This window comes from Salmo salar, chromosome ssa09 (assembly GCF_905237065.1).
Source record: "Salmo salar chromosome ssa09, Ssal_v3.1, whole genome shotgun sequence".
Classification (NCBI taxonomy): Eukaryota; Metazoa; Chordata; class Actinopteri; order Salmoniformes; family Salmonidae; genus Salmo; species Salmo salar.
In genome coordinates, this window is record NC_059450.1 from 86,100,253 (window position 1) to 86,116,023 (window position 15,771).

General features: G+C 44.7%; 1 protein-coding gene across 3 annotated transcripts in view; it reads left to right on the forward strand.

The window, feature by feature from the left end:
* The window catches only part of LOC106592156 (neuroligin-3), a 558,014-nt gene that overhangs the window by 272,711 nt on the left and 269,532 nt on the right, over nucleotides 1-15,771 (forward strand). The gene's annotated exons all lie outside the window — the stretch shown is intronic.

Genomic DNA, 15,771 nt, shown 5'->3' on the forward strand with positions numbered 1-15,771 from the left:
TCTGTAGGGTGTTATTCTTTCCTCTGCCCTCTGTCTCTGTAGGACATTATTATCTCATCTGCCCTCTCTCTCTGTAAGGTGGTGTTATTTCCTCTGCCCTCTGTCTCTGTATGATGTTATTATCTCCTCTGCCCTCTGTCTGTAGGATGTTATTATCTCCTCTGCCCTCTGTCTCTGTAGGATGTTATTATCTCCTCTGCCCTCCCTGTATGGTGTTATTATCTCCTCTGCCCTCTCGCTCTGTTGGATGTTATTATCTCCTCTGCCCCCTCTCTCTGTAGGATGTTATTATCTCATTTGCCCTCTGTCTCAGTAGGGTGTTATTATCTCCTCTGCCGTCTGTCTCTGTAGGGTGTTATTATCTCCTCTGCCCTTTCTGTAGGATGTTATTATCTCCTCTGCCCTCTCGCTCTCTGTAGGGTGTTATTATCTCCTCTGCCCTCTCTCTCTGTAGGGTGTTATTCTTTCCTCTGCCCTCTGTCTCTGTAGGACATTATTATCTCCTCTGCCCTCTCTCTCTGTAAGGTGGTGTTATTTCCTCTGCCCTCTGTCTCTGTATGATGTTATTATCTCCTCTGCCCTCTGTCTGTAGGATGTTATTATCTCCTCTGCCTTGTGTCTCCGTAGGATGTTATTATCTCATCTGCCCTCCCTGTATGGTTTTATTATCTCCTCTGCCCTCTCCCTCTCTGTTGGATGTTATTATCTCCTCTGCCCTCTCTCTCTGTAGGATGTTATTATCTCCTCTGCCCTCTCTCTCTGTGGGGTGTTATTATCTCCTCTGCCCTCTGTCTCTGTAAGGTGGTGTTATTTCCTCTGCCCTCTGTCTCTGTCTCTGTATGATGTTATTATCTCCTCTGCCCTCTCTCTAGGATGTTATTATCTCCTCTGGCCTCTGTCTCTGTATGATGTTATTATCTCCTCTGCCCTCTGTCTGTAGGATGTTATTATCTCCTCTGCCTTGTGTCTCCGTAGGATGTTATTATCTCATCTGCCCTCAGTCTGTAGCGTGTTGTAGTCTCCTCTGCCCTCTGTCTCTGTAGGATGTAATTATCTCCTCTGCCCTCCCTGTATGGTTTTATTATCTCCTCTGCCCTCTCCCTCTCTGTTGGATGTTATTATCTCCTCTGCCCTCTCTCTCTGTAGGATGTTATTATCTCCTCTGCCCTCTCTCTCTGTGGGGTGTTATTATCTCCTCTGCCCTCTGTCTCTGTAAGGTGGTGTTATTTCCTCTGCCCTCTGTCTCTGTCTCTGTATGATGTTATTATCTCCTCTGCCCTCTCTCTAGGATGTTATTATCTCCTCTGGCCTCTGTCTCTGTAGGATGTTATTATTTCATCTGCCCTCTGTCTCTGTATGATGTTATTATCTCCTCTGCCCTCTCTCTAGGATGTTATAATCCCCTCTGGCCTCTCTCTCTGTAGGGTGTTATTATCTCCTCTGCCCTCTGTCTCTGTAGGATGTTATTATCTCCTCTGCCCTCTCTGTGTGGTGTTATTATCTCGTCTGCCCTCTCTCTCTGTAGGGTGTTATTATCTCCTCTGCCCTCTCTGTAGGATGTTATTATGTCCTCTACCCTCTCTGTAGGGTGTTATTATCTCCTCTGCCCCCTCTGTAGGATGTTGTTATCTCCTGGGCTCACTCTGTAGGATGTTATTATCTCATCTGTCCTCTGACTCTGTAGGATGTTAATATCTCCTCTACTCTCTCTGCAGGATGTTATTATCTCCTCTGCCCTCTCTGTAGGGTGTTATTCTCTCCACTGCCCTCTCTGTAGGATGCTATTATGTCCTATGTCCTCTGTCTCTGTAGGGTGTTATTATCTCCTCTGCCCTCTCTGTAGGGCGTTGTTATCTCCTCTGCCCTCTGTCTCTGTGGGAAGTTATTATCTCGTCTGCCCTCTCTGTAGGGTGTTATTACCTCCATCGCCCTCTGTCTCTGTAGGGTGTTATTATCTCCTCTGCCCTCTCTGTTGGATGTTATTATCTCTTCTGCCCTCTCTGTAGTGTGTTATTATCTCCTCTGTCTCTGTAGGATGTTATTATCTCCTCTGGCCTCTCTGTAGGATGTTATTATCTCCTCTGCCCTCTTTGTAGGGTTTTATTATCTCCTCTGCACTCTCTGTAGGATGTTATTATCTCCTATGTCCTCTGTCTCTGTAGGATGTTATTACCTCCTCTGCCCTCTGTCTCTGTATGATGTTATTATCTCCTCTGCCCTCTGTCTAGGATGTTATTATCTCCTCTTCCCTCTGTCTCTGTAGGATGTTTTTATCTCCTCTGCCCTCTGTCTCTGTAGGATGTTATTATCTCCTCTGCCCTCTCTGTCTGTAGGATGTTATTATCTCCTCTGCCCTCTGTCTCTGTATGATGTTATTATCTGCTCTGCCCTCTGTCTCTGTAGGATGTTATTATCTCATCTGCCCTCTGTCTCCGTAGGAAGTTATTATCTCCTCTGCCCTTTCTCTCTGTAAGGTGGTGTTATTTCCTCTGCCCTCTGTCTCCGTAGGATGTAATTATCTCCTCTACCCTCCCTGTATGGTGTTATTATCTCCTCTGCCCTCTCTCTCTGTAGGGTGTTATTATCTCATCTGCCCTCTGTCTCTGTAGGAAGTTATTATCTCCTCTGCCCTCTCTCTCTGTAAGGTGGTGTTATTTTCTCTGCCCTCTGTCTCTGTAGGATGTAATTATCTCCTCTGCCCTTCCTGTATGGTGTTATTATCTCCTCTGCCCTCTCTTTCTCTCTTTTGGATGTTATTATCTCCTCTGCCCTCTCTCTCTGTGGGATGTTATTATCTCCTCTGCCCTCTGTCTCTGTAGGACGTTATTATCTACTCTGCACTCTGTCTCTGTAGGATGTCATTATCTCCTCTGCCCTCTGTCTCTGTATGATGTTATTATCTCCTCTGCCCTCTGTCTCTGTAGAATGTTATTATCTCCTCTGCCCTCTGTCTCTGTAGGATGTTATTATCTCCTCTGCCCTCCCTGTATGGTGTTATTATCTCCTCTGCCCTCTCGCTCTGTTGGATGTTATTATCTCCTCTGCCCCCTCTCTCTGTAGGATGTTATTATCTCCTTTGCCCTCTGTCTCAGTAGGGTGTTATTATCTCCTCTGCCCTCTGTCTCTGTAGGGTGTTATTATCTCCTCTGCCCTTTCTGTAGGATGTTATTATCTCCTCTGCCCTCTCGCTCTCTGTAGGGTGTTATTATCTCCTCTGCCCTCTCTCTCTGTAGGGTGTTATTCTTTCCTCTGCCCTCTGTCTCTGTAGGACATTATTATCTCCTCTGCCCTCTCTCTCTGTAAGGTGGTGTTATTTCCTCTGCCCTCTGTCTCTGTATGATGTTATTATCTCCTCTGCCCTCTGTCTGTAGGATGTTATTATCTCCTCTGCCCTCTGTCTCTGTAGGATGTTATTATCTCCTCTGCCCTCCCTGTATGGTGTTATTATCTCCTCTGCCCTCTCGCTCTGTTGGATGTTATTATCTCCTCTGCCCCCTCTCTCTGTAGGATGTTATTATCTCCTTTGCCCTCTGTCTCAGTAGGGTGTGATTATCTCCTCTGCCCTCTGTCTCTGTAGGGTGTTATTATCTCCTCTGCCCTTTCTGTAGGATGTTATTATCTCCTCTGCCCTCTCGCTCTCTGTAGGGTGTTATTATCTCCTCTGCCCTCTCTTTCTGTAGGGTGTTATTCTTTCCTCTGCCCTCTGTCTCTGTAGGACATTATTATCTCCTCTGCCCTCTCTCTCTGTAAGGTGGTGTTATTTCCTCTGCCCTCTGTCTCTGTATGATGTTATTATCTCCTCTGCCCTCTGTCTGTAGGATGTTATTATCTCCTCTGCCTTGTGTCTCCGTAGGATGTTATTATCTCATCTGCCCTCAGTCTGTAGCGTGTTGTTGTCTCCTCTGCCCTCGGTCTCTGTAGGATGTAATTATCTCCTCTGCCCTCCCTGTATGGTTTTATTATCTCCTCTGCCCTCTCTCTCTGTAGGATGTTATTATCTCCTCTGCCCTCTCTCTCTGTGGGGTGTTATTATCTCCTCTGCCCTCTGTCTCTGTAAGGTGGTGTTATTTCCTCTGCCCTCTGTCTCTGTCTAGGTATGATGTTATTATCTCCTCTGCCCTCTCTCTAGGATGTTATTATCTCCTCTGGCCTCTGTCTCTGTAGGATGTTATTATTTCATCTGCCCTCTGTCTCTGTATGATGTTATTATCTCCTCTGCCCTCTCTCTAGGATGTTATAATCTTCTCTGGCCTCTCTCTCTGTAGGGTGTTATTATCTCCTCTGCCCTCTGTCTCTGTAGGATGTTATTATCTCCTCTGCCCTCTCTGTGTGGTGTTATTATCTCGTCTGCCCTCTCTCTCTGCAGGATGTTATTATCTCGTCTGCCCTCTCTCTCTGCAGGATGTTATTATCTCATTTGGCTTTCTCTCTGTATGGTGTTATTATCTCTTCTGCCCTCTCTCTGTAGGGTGTTATTATCTCCTCTGCTCTCCCTCTCTGTAGGGTGTTATCTCCTCTGCCCTCTCTCTCTGTAGGGTGTTATTATCTTCTCTGCCCTCCTTGTAGGGTGTAATTATCTCCTCTGCCCTCTCTCGCTGTAGGGTGTTATTATCTCCTCTGAACTCTCTGTTGGATATTATAATCTCCTCTGCCTTCTGGCTCTGTAGGATGTTATTATCTCCTCTGCCCTCTCTCTCTGTAGGGTGTTATTATCTTCTCTCCCCTCCTTGTAGGGTGTAATTATCTCCTCTGCCCTCTCTCGCTGTATGATGTTATTATCTCCTCTGAACTCTCTGTTGGATATTATAATCTCCTCTGCCTTCTGGCTCTGTAGGATGTTATTATCTCCTCTGCGCTCTGCGCTCTGTCTCTGTAGGATGTAATTATCTCCTCTGCCCTCTGTCTCTGTATGATGTTATTATCCTCTCAGCCCTCTATCTCTGTAGGATGTTTTTATCTCCTCTGCCCTCTCTGTATTTTGTTAGTATCTCCTCTGTCCATCTCCTCTGCCCTTTGTCTCTGTAGGGTGTTATTTTCTCCTCTGCCCTCTGTCTCTGTAGGATGTTATCTCCTCTGCCCTCTCTGTATGTGTTATTATCCCCTCTGTTCTCTGTCTCTTTAGGGTGTTGTTATCTCCTCTGCCCTCTGTCTCTGTAGGATGTTATTATCTCCTCTGGCTTGTGTTTCTGTAGGATGTTATTATCTCCTCTGCCCTCTCTGTAGGATGTTATTATGTCCTCTGCCCTCTGTCTCTGTAGGATGTTAATATCTCCTCTGCCCTCTCTGTATTTTGTTATTATCCCCTCTGTCCTCTCTGTATGATGTTATTATCTCCTCTGCCCTTTGTCTCTGTAGGATGTTATTATCTCCTCTGCCCTCTGTCTCTGTAGGGTGTTGTTATCTCATCTGCCCTCTTTTTCTGTTGGATGTTATTATCTCCTCTGCCCTCTCTTTCTCTGTATGGTGTTATTATCTCCTCTGCCCTCTGTCTATCTAGGATGTTATTATCTCCTCCGCCCTTTCTGTAGGGTGCAATTATCTCCTCTGCCCTGTCTGTAGGTTGTTATTATCTCCTCTGCCTTGTGTCTCCGTAGGATGTTATTATCTCATCTGCCCTCAGTCTGTAGCGTGTTGTTGTCTCCTCTGCCCTCGGTCTCTGTAGGATGTAATTATCTCCTCTGCCCTCCCTGTATGGTTTTATTATCTCCTCTGCCCTCTCCCTCTCTGTTGGATGTTATTATCTCCTCTGCCCTCTCTCTCTGTAGGATGTTATTATCTCCTCTGCCCTCTCTCTCTGTGGGGTGTTATTATCTCCTCTGCCCTCTGTCTCTGTAAGGTGGTGTTATTTCCTCTGCCCTCTGTCTCTGTCTCTGTATGATGTTATTATCTCCTCTGCCCTCTCTCTAGGATGTTATTATCTCCTCTGGCCTCTGTCTCTGTAGGATGTTATTATTTCATCTGCCCTCTGTCTCTGTATGATGTTATTATCTCCTCTGCCCTCTCTCTAGGATGTTATAATCTCCTCTGGCCTCTCTCTCTGTAGGGTGTTATTATCTCCTCTGCCCTCTGTCTCTGTAGGATGTTATTATCTCCTCTGCCCTCTCTGTGTGGTGTTATTATCTCGTCTGCCCTCTCTCTCTGCAGGATGTTATTATCTCGTCTGCCCTCTCTCTCTGCAGGATGTTATTATCTCATTTGGCTTTCTCTCTGTATGGTGTTATTATCTCTTCTGCCCTCTCTCTGTAGGGTGTTATTATCTCCTCTGCTCTCCCTCTCTGTAGGGTGTTATTATCTCCTCTGCTCTCCCTCTCTGTAGGGTGTTATCTCCTCTGCCCTCTCTCTCTGTAGGGTGTTATTATCTTCTCTGCCCTCCTTGTAGGGTGTAATTATCTCCTCTGCCCTCTCTCGCTGTAGGGTGTTATTATCTCCTCTGAACTCTCTGTTGGATATTATAATCTCCTCTGCCTTCTGGCTCTGTAGGATGTTATTATCTCCTCTGCCCTCTCTCTCTGTAGGGTGTTATTATCTTCTCTCCCCTCCTTGTAGGGTGTAATTATCTCCTCTGTCCTCTCTCGCTGTATGATGTTATTATCTCCTCTGAACTCTCTGTTGGATATTATAATCTCCTCTGCCTTCTGGCTCTGTAGGATGTTATTATCTCCTCTGCGCTCTTTCTCTGTAGGATGTAATTATCTCCTCTGCCCTCTGTCTCTGTATGATGTTATTATCCTCTCAGCCCTCTATCTCTGTAGGATGTTTTTATCTCCTCTGCCCTCTCTGTATTTTGTTAGTATCTCCTCTGTCCATCTCCTCTGCCCTTTGTCTCTGTAGGGTGTTATTTTCTCCTCTGCCCTCTGTCTCTGTAGGATGTTATCTCCTCTGCCCTCTCTGTATGTGTTATTATCCCCTCTGTTCTCTGTCTCTTTAGGGTGTTGTTATCTCCTCTGCCCTCTGTCTCTGTAGGATGTTATTATCTCCTCTGGCTTGTGTTTCTGTAGGATGTTATTATCTCCTCTGCCCTCTCTGTAGGATGTTATTATCTCCTCTGCCCTCTGTCTCTGTAGGATGTTAATATCTCCTCTGCCCTCTCTGTATTTTGTTATTATCCCCTCTGTCCTCTCTGTATGATGTTATTATCTCCTCTGCCCTTTGTCTCTGTAGGATGTTATTATCTCCTCTGCCCTCTCTCTCTGAAGGATGTTTTTATCTCCTCTGCCCTCTGTCTCTGTAGGGTGTTGTTATCTCATCTGCCCTCTTTTTCTGTTGGATGTTATTATCTCCTCTGCCCTCTCTTTCTCTGTATGGTGTTATTATCTCCTCTGCCCTCTGTCTATCTAGGATGTTATTATCTCCTCCGCCCTTTCTGTAGGGTGCAATTATCTCCTCTGCCCTGTCTGTAGGGTGTTATTATCTCCTCTGCCTTGTGTCTCCGTAGGATGTTATTATCTCATCTGCCCTCAGTCTGTAGCGTGTTGTTGTCTCCTCTGCCCTCGGTCTCTGTAGGATGTAATTTTCTCCTCTGCCCTCCCTGTATGGTTTTATTATCTCCTCTGCCCTCTCCCTCTCTGTTGGATGTTATTATCTCCTCTGCCCTCTCTCTCTGTAGGATGTTATTATCTCCTCTGCCCTCTCTCTCTGTGGGGTGTTATTATCTCCTCTGCCCTCTGTCTCTGTAAGGTGGTGTTATTTCCTCTGCCCTCTGTCTCTGTCTCTGTATGATGTTATTATCTCCTCTGCCCTCTCTCTAGGATGTTATTATCTCCTCTGGCCTCTGTCTCTGTAGGATGTTATTATTTCATCTGCCCTCTGTCTCTGTATGATGTTATTATCTCCTCTGCCCTCTCTCTAGGATGTTATAATCTCCTCTGGCCTCTCTCTCTGTAGGGTGTTATTATCTCCTCTGCCCTCTGTCTCTGTAGGATGTTATTATCTCCTCTGCCCTCTCTGTGTGGTGTTATTATCTCGTCTGCCCTCTCTCTCTGCAGGATGTTATTATCTCGTCTGCCCTCTCTCTCTGCAGGATGTTATTATCTCATTTGGCTTTCTCTCTGTATGGTGTTATTATCTCTTCTGCCCTCTCTCTGTAGGGTGTTATTATCTCCTCTGCTCTCCCTCTCTGTAGGGTGTTATTATCTCCTCTGCTCTCCCTCTCTGTAGGGTGTTATCTCCTCTGCCCTCTCTCTCTGTAGGGTGTTATTATCTTCTCTGCCCTCCTTGTAGGGTGTAATTATCTCCTCTGCCCTCTCTCGCTGTAGGGTGTTATTATCTCCTCTGAACTCTCTGTTGGATATTATAATCTCCTCTGCCTTCTGGCTCTGTAGGATGTTATTATCTCCTCTGCCCTCTCTCTCTGTAGGGTGTTATTATCTTCTCTCCCCTCCTTGTAGGGTGTAATTATCTCCTCTGTCCTCTCTCGCTGTATGATGTTATTATCTCCTCTGAACTCTCTGTTGGATATTATAATCTCCTCTGCCTTCTGGCTCTGTAGGATGTTATTATCTCCTCTGCGCTCTTTCTCTGTAGGATGTAATTATCTCCTCTGCCCTCTGTCTCTGTATGATGTTATTATCCTCTCAGCCCTCTATCTCTGTAGGATGTTTTTATCTCCTCTGCCCTCTCTGTATTTTGTTAGTATCTCCTCTGTCCATCTCCTCTGCCCTTTGTCTCTGTAGGGTGTTATTTTCTCCTCTGCCCTCTGTCTCTGTAGGATGTTATCTCCTCTGCCCTCTCTGTATGTGTTATTATCCCCTCTGTTCTCTGTCTCTTTAGGGTGTTGTTATCTCCTCTGCCCTCTGTCTCTGTAGGATGTTATTATCTCCTCTGGCTTGTGTTTCTGTAGGATGTTATTATCTCCTCTGCCCTCTCTGTAGGATGTTATTATCTCCTCTGCCCTCTGTCTCTGTAGGATGTTAATATCTCCTCTGCCCTCTCTGTATTTTGTTATTATCCCCTCTGTCCTCTCTGTATGATGTTATTATCTCCTCTGCCCTTTGTCTCTGTAGGATGTTATTATCTCCTCTGCCCTCTCTCTCTGAAGGATGTTTTTATCTCCTCTGCCCTCTGTCTCTGTAGGGTGTTGTTATCTCATCTGCCCTCTTTTTCTGTTGGATGTTATTATCTCCTCTGCCCTCTCTTTCTCTGTATGGTGTTATTATCTCCTCTGCCCTCTGTCTATCTAGGATGTTATTATCTCCTCCGCCCTTTCTGTAGGGTGCAATTATCTCCCTCTGCCCTGTCTGTAGGGTGTTATTATCTCCTCTGCCTTGTGTCTCCGTAGGATGTTATTATCTCATCTGCCCTCAGTCTGTAGCGTGTTGTTGTCTCCTCTGCCCTCGGTCTCTGTAGGATGTAATTTATCTCCTCTGCCCTCCCTGTATGGTTTTATTATCTCCTCTGCCCTCTCCCTCTCTGTTGGATGTTATTATCTCCTCTGCCCTCTCTCTCTGTAGGATGTTATTATCTCCTCTGCCCTCTCTCTCTGTGGGGTGTTATTATCTCCTCTGCCCTCTGTCTCTGTAAGGTGGTGTTATTTCCTCTGCCCTCTGTCTCTGTCTCTGTATGATGTTATTATCTCCTCTGCCCTCTCTCTAGGATGTTATTATCTCCTCTGGCCTCTGTCTCTGTAGGATGTTATTATTTCATCTGCCCTCTGTCTCTGTATGATGTTATTATCTCCTCTGCCCTCTCTCTAGGATGTTATAATCTCCTCTGGCCTCTCTCTCTGTAGGGTGTTATTATCTCCTCTGCCCTCTGTCTCTGTAGGATGTTATTATCTCCTCTGCCCTCTCTGTGTGGTGTTATTATCTCGTCTGCCCTCTCTCTCTGCAGGATGTTATTATCTCGTCTGCCCTCTCTCTCTGCAGGATGTTATTATCTCATTTGGCTTTCTCTCTGTATGGTGTTATTATCTCTTCTGCCCTCTCTCTGTAGGGTGTTATTATCTCCTCTGCTCTCCCTCTCTGTAGGGTGTTATTATCTCCTCTGCTCTCCCTCTCTGTAGGGTGTTATCTCCTCTGCCCTCTCTCTCTGTAGGGTGTTATTATCTTCTCTGCCCTCCTTGTAGGGTGTAATTATCTCCTCTGCCCTCTCTCGCTGTAGGGTGTTATTATCTCCTCTGAACTCTCTGTTGGATATTATAATCTCCTCTGCCTTCTGGCTCTGTAGGATGTTATTATCTCCTCTGCCCTCTCTCTCTGTAGGGTGTTATTATCTTCTCTCCCCTCCTTGTAGGGTGTAATTATCTCCTCTGCCCTCTCTCGCTGTATGATGTTATTATCTCCTCTGAACTCTCTGTTGGATATTATAATCTCCTCTGCCTTCTGGCTCTGTAGGATGTTATTATCTCCTCTGCGCTCTGTCTCTGTAGGATGTAATTATCTCCTCTGCCCTCTGTCTCTGTATGATGTTATTATCCTCTCAGCCCTCTATCTCTGTAGGATGTTTTTATCTCCTCTGCCCTCTCTGTATTTTGTTAGTATCTCCTCTGTCCATCTCCTCTGCCCTTTGTCTCTGTAGGGTGTTATTTTCTCCTCTGCCCTCTGTCTCTGTAGGATGTTATCTCCTCTGCCCTCTCTGTATGTGTTATTATCCCCTCTGTTCTCTGTCTCTTTAGGGTGTTGTTATCTCTTCTGCCCTCTGTCTCTGTAGGGTGTTATTATCTCCTCTGCCCTCTGTCTCTGTAGGATGTTATTATCTCCTCTGGCTTGTGTTTCTGTAGGATGTTATTATCTCCTCTGCCCTCTCTGTAGGATGTTATTATCTCCTCTGCCCTCTGTCTCTGTAGGATGTTAATATCTCCTCTGCCCTCTCTGTATTTTGTTATTATCCCCTCTGTCCTCTCTGTATGATGTTATTATCTCCTCTGCCCTTTGTCTCTGTAGGATGTTATTATCTCCTCTGCCCACTCTGTCGGGTGTTATTATCTCCTCTGCCCTCTGTCTCTTTTGGGCGTTGTTATCTCCTCTGCCCTCTCTGTAGGGTGTTATTATCTCCTCTGCCCTCTCTCTCTTTTGGGCGTTGTTATCTCTTCTGCCCTCTCTCTCTCTGTAGGGTGTTATTATCTCATTTGCCCTCTCTGTAGGCTGTTATTATCTCCTCTGCCCTCTCTCTCTTTTGGGCGTTGTTATCTCCTCTACCCTCTCTCTCTCTCTGTAGGATGTTATTATCTCCTCTGCCCTTTCTGTAGGGAGTTATTATCTCCTCTGCCCTCTCTCTCTGTAGGGTGTTATTATCGCCATCGCCCTCTGTCTCTGTAGGGAGTTATTATCTCCTCTGCCCTCTGTCTCTGTAGCGTGTTGTTATCTACTCTGCCCTCTCTGTAGGGTGTTATTATCTACTCTGCCCTCTGTCTCTGTAGGATGTTATTATCTCCTCTGCCCTCTGTCTCTGTAGTGTGTTGTTATCTACTCTGCCCTCTCTGTAGGGTGTTATTATCTACTCTGCCCTTTGTCTCTGTAGGATGTTATTATCTCATCTGCCCTGTGTCTCTGTACAGAGTTATTATCTCCTCTGCCCTCTCTGTCTGTAGCGTGTTATTATCTCCTCTGCCCTCTCTGTAGGGTGGTATTATCTACTCTGCCCTCTGTCTCTGTAGGATGTAATTATCTCCTCTGCCCTCTCTGTCTGTAGCGTGTTATTATCTCCTCTGCCCTCTCTGTAGGGTGGTATTATCTCCTCTGCCCTCTCTGTAGGATGTAATTATCTCCTCTGCCCTCTCTGTCTGTAGCGTGTTATTATCTCCTCTGCCCTCTCTGTAGGGTGGTATTATCTACTCTGCCCTCTGTCTCTGTAGGATGTAATTATCTCCTCTGCCCTCTCTGTCTGTAGGGTGGTATTATCTCCTCTGCCCTCTCTGTAGGGTGGTATTATCTCCTCTGCCCTCTCTGTAGGATGTTTTTATCTCCTTTGTTTTTCTCTCTCCTTCCTCTCTTCCGAAAATATGTCCTCTACTGTAGAATGAGTGGGTGTTTAGTTGTTGTTGTGGGTAGTGTGTTTGTGGTGTGTGTGTTTTGGTTTTACTATCCTTGTGGGGACCAGAAGTCCTGACAAGGATAGTAAAACAAGGAATCCACATGCAAGTGGGGCCATTTTGCCGATACTCACAAGGAAAAAGGCTATATTAGGTGACGCGATTTTCAAATACCTTAGAAATGCTATTACTTCAATTTCTCAAACATATGACTATTTTACAGCATTTTAAAGACAAGACTCTCGTTAATCTAACCACACTGTCCGATTTCAAAAAGGCTTTACAACGAAAGCAAAACATTAGATTATGCCAGCAGAGTACCCAGCCAGAAATAATCAGACACCCATTTTTCAAGCTAGCATATAATGTCACAAAAACCCAGAAGACAGCTAAATGCAGCACTAACCTTTGATGATCTTCATCAGATGACACACCTAGGACATTATGTTATACAATACATGCATGTTTTGTTCAATCAAGTTCAGAACTAGCATACCCCCCGCAAACTTCCGGGGAATTTACTAACAATTTACTAAATTACTCACGATAAACGTTCACAAAAAACATAACAATTATTTTAAGAATTATAGATACAGAACTCCTTTGTGCAATCGAGGTGTCCGATTTTAAAATAGCTTTTCGGTGAAAGCACATTTTGCAATATTCTCAGTAGATAGCCCAGCCATCACGGCTAGCCATTTAGACACCCACCAAGTTTAGCCCTGACCAAAGTCAGATTTACTATTACAAAAGTTTGATTACCTTTGTTGTCTTCGTCAGAATGCACTCCCAGGACTTCTACTTCAATAACAAATGTTGGTTTGGTCCAAAATAATCCAGCCTTATATCCAAATAGCGGCGTTTTGTTCGTGCGTTCCAGACACTATCCGAAATGGTAAATCAGGGTCACGAGCATGGCGCAATTCGTGACAATACATTTCTAAATATTCCATTACCGTACTTCGAAGCATGTCAACCGCTGTTTAAAATCAATTTTTATGCAATTTTTCTCGTAAAAAAGCGATAATATTCCAACCGGGAATCTCCGTTTAGGTAAACAGAGGAAAGAAAACAAAGCATTCGGTCGACGCGAGCACGCGCCTGAGTCTCACAGTACTGTAACCAGCCACTACCCAAACGCGTTACTTTTTTTCAGCCAGAGCCTGCAAAGCCACGATTCAGCTTTTTGCCGCCTTCTGAGAGCCCATGTGAGCCGTAGGAAGTGTCACGTAACAGCAGAGATCCTTTGTAATGGATAGAGATAATCAAGAAGGGGAAGAAATTGTCAGACAGGCCACTTCCTGCATGGAATCTTCTCAGGTTTTGGCCTGCCATATGAGTTCTGTTATACTCACAGACACCATTCAAACAGTTTTAGAAACTTTAGGGTGTTTTCTATCCAAAGCCAATAATTATATGCATATTCTAGTTACTGGGCAGGAGTAGTAACCAGATTAAATCGGGTACGTTTTTTATCCAGCCGTGTCAATACTGCCCCCTAGCCCTAACAGGATAAGGTTAGGTTTAGGTAAAATAGGATTTCGAATGGGAATAATTTGTTTGGTCCCCACAAGGATTGTAATACGTGTGTGTGTGTGTGTGTGTGTGTGTGTGTGTGTGTGTGTGTGTGTGTGTGTGTGTGTGTGTGTGTGTGTGTGTGTGTGTGTGTGGCTCCATGAAAACCAATCATTCTTGATAGACCCATATCACCGTATCAACCATCATGTACATTTAGGAATGTGCGTTTTGTGCCCTTTAATTTGAGCATATTGAGCCCTTGTTCAGGTCATTGACTTTAACGGTTCATTTGGATTTGATGCTCATTATATTCACTGTCAGATATGTAATGTGTTTGTAAGGTTTGTATTTAATCCAACAGTCTATCTTCTCTCCTCCTAGCATACAGTATATAACCTACAGTCTACAGAACATTGTGTATGAATTGTAAAGTACATGTGTTTTATATCAATTATGTTTTTTCCTTCCAGAGGTAGTGAGTCAGCTTTTCACTGTAAAAAAGAAAGAAAGATAAACATGAAATATAAATGGTGCATTATTCCTGATGCCCTGTTTTACTACACTAATGTCTGTGACACCAAATACAATATGTCCCACCTGATCTGTGACACATCAGCAATCCATCTAATCTGGCCAATAAAACGATAGATCACAGTGAAGTGTTGTGGAACGTTGACGTTCCCACGGTGATATCTACCCCGTTGTCATGGGAGCATGATGTGAATCGACAAAATAGGCAACCGATAACGTTGACATGACTAATGTCTTTTCTTATTTCTCCTTCCTTCCTGCTTTCCTCCCTTCCTGTCTTTTCTTATTTCTCCTTCCTTCCTGCTTTCCTCCCTTCCTGTCTTTTCTTATTTCTCCTTCCTTCCTGCTTTCCTCCCTTCCTGTCTTTTCTTATTTCTCCTTTCTTCCTGCTTTCCTCCCTTCCTGCCTTTTCCATTTCCTTTGTATCTGTGCTCATCTGAAAGTGTCTCATGTAGCTCTTAGTGCTCCGGAAATGTTATTTTATATTTCTCTCTCTCTCTCTCGTTCTTTCTTGCTTTTTCACCCCATGCGTTCCCTCCTCCTCCTCATTCTACTTCTCTTCTTGTATTAAATAAGTGTCTGTGTGGAGGAGTGTGGCTTTGTAAATGATGTTTTAGCCAAGGCCTCCCAGATACCAGCTAGATAGATGAAGAAACCCATAAATAAAGAAATACCATGTATACACTATATTCCTTTACCATAACAGGGTCATGAATACATTGAGGGTCATGAATACATTGAGCTGAATTAAACCAACGCTAAGCTCTTGTATAGAGCATTACGAATCGGTTGTCTGTCTGTAGACAGAATGAATCCCAAGTACTCTGTATAGCAATACACATGCAAATACAAGGACAGGAGTGGGAGTGCATGATTGTGTGTGTGTGTGTGTGTGTGTGTGTGTGTGTGTGTGTGTGTGTGTGTGTGTGTGTGTGTGTGTGTGTGTGTGTGTGTGTGTGTGTGTGTGTGTGTGTGTGTGTGTGTGTGTGTTCCAACAGATGAAGTAGATTCAGACTGTCTATGCAGGAGGATGTTGTCTCTGATTAGCCCTTCTTGAGGATTCTGAATTTTGGCTCGCTGTCGCCATGACAACCTGAATACAATATAGCTCTTCTGTATCACAACCCAATGGCTCTCTTTCTCTCTGTTTTGCTCTTTCTCTCTGTTTTGCTCTCTCTCTCTGTTTTGCTCTCTTTCGCTCTCTCTCTCTCACTCTCTCTGTTTTTCTCTCTTTCTCTCTCTCTTGCTCTCTGTTTTGCTCTCTCTCACTTGCTCTATCTCTCTCTCTCTTTCTCTCTGTTTTGTTCTCCTTTTTCCTTCTTTCTCTCTCTGACTCTTTTTCTTTCTGTTCTTAAATCAAATCAAACTTTATTTGTGACATGCCCCGAATACAACATGTGTAGACCTTACCGTGGAATGCTTACTTACAAGCCCTTAACCAACAATGCAGTTCAAGAGACTGAGGTAAACAGACACAGAGAGCGAATAATGGAGATAGAGAGGCAGAGAGAGAGAGAGAGAGAGAGAGAGAGAGAGAGAGAGAGAGAGACCAGATGCTGCTGGAAGTGGTGTTGGAGGGCCAGTAGGAGGCACTCTTTCCTCTGGTCTAAAAAATATCCCAATGCCCCAGGGCAGTGATTGGGACACTGTGTAGGGTGCCGTCTTTTGGATGGGACGTTAAACAGGTGTCCTGAGGTCATTAAAGATCCCATGGCACTTATCGTAGGGGTGGTAACTCTGGTGTCCTGACTAAA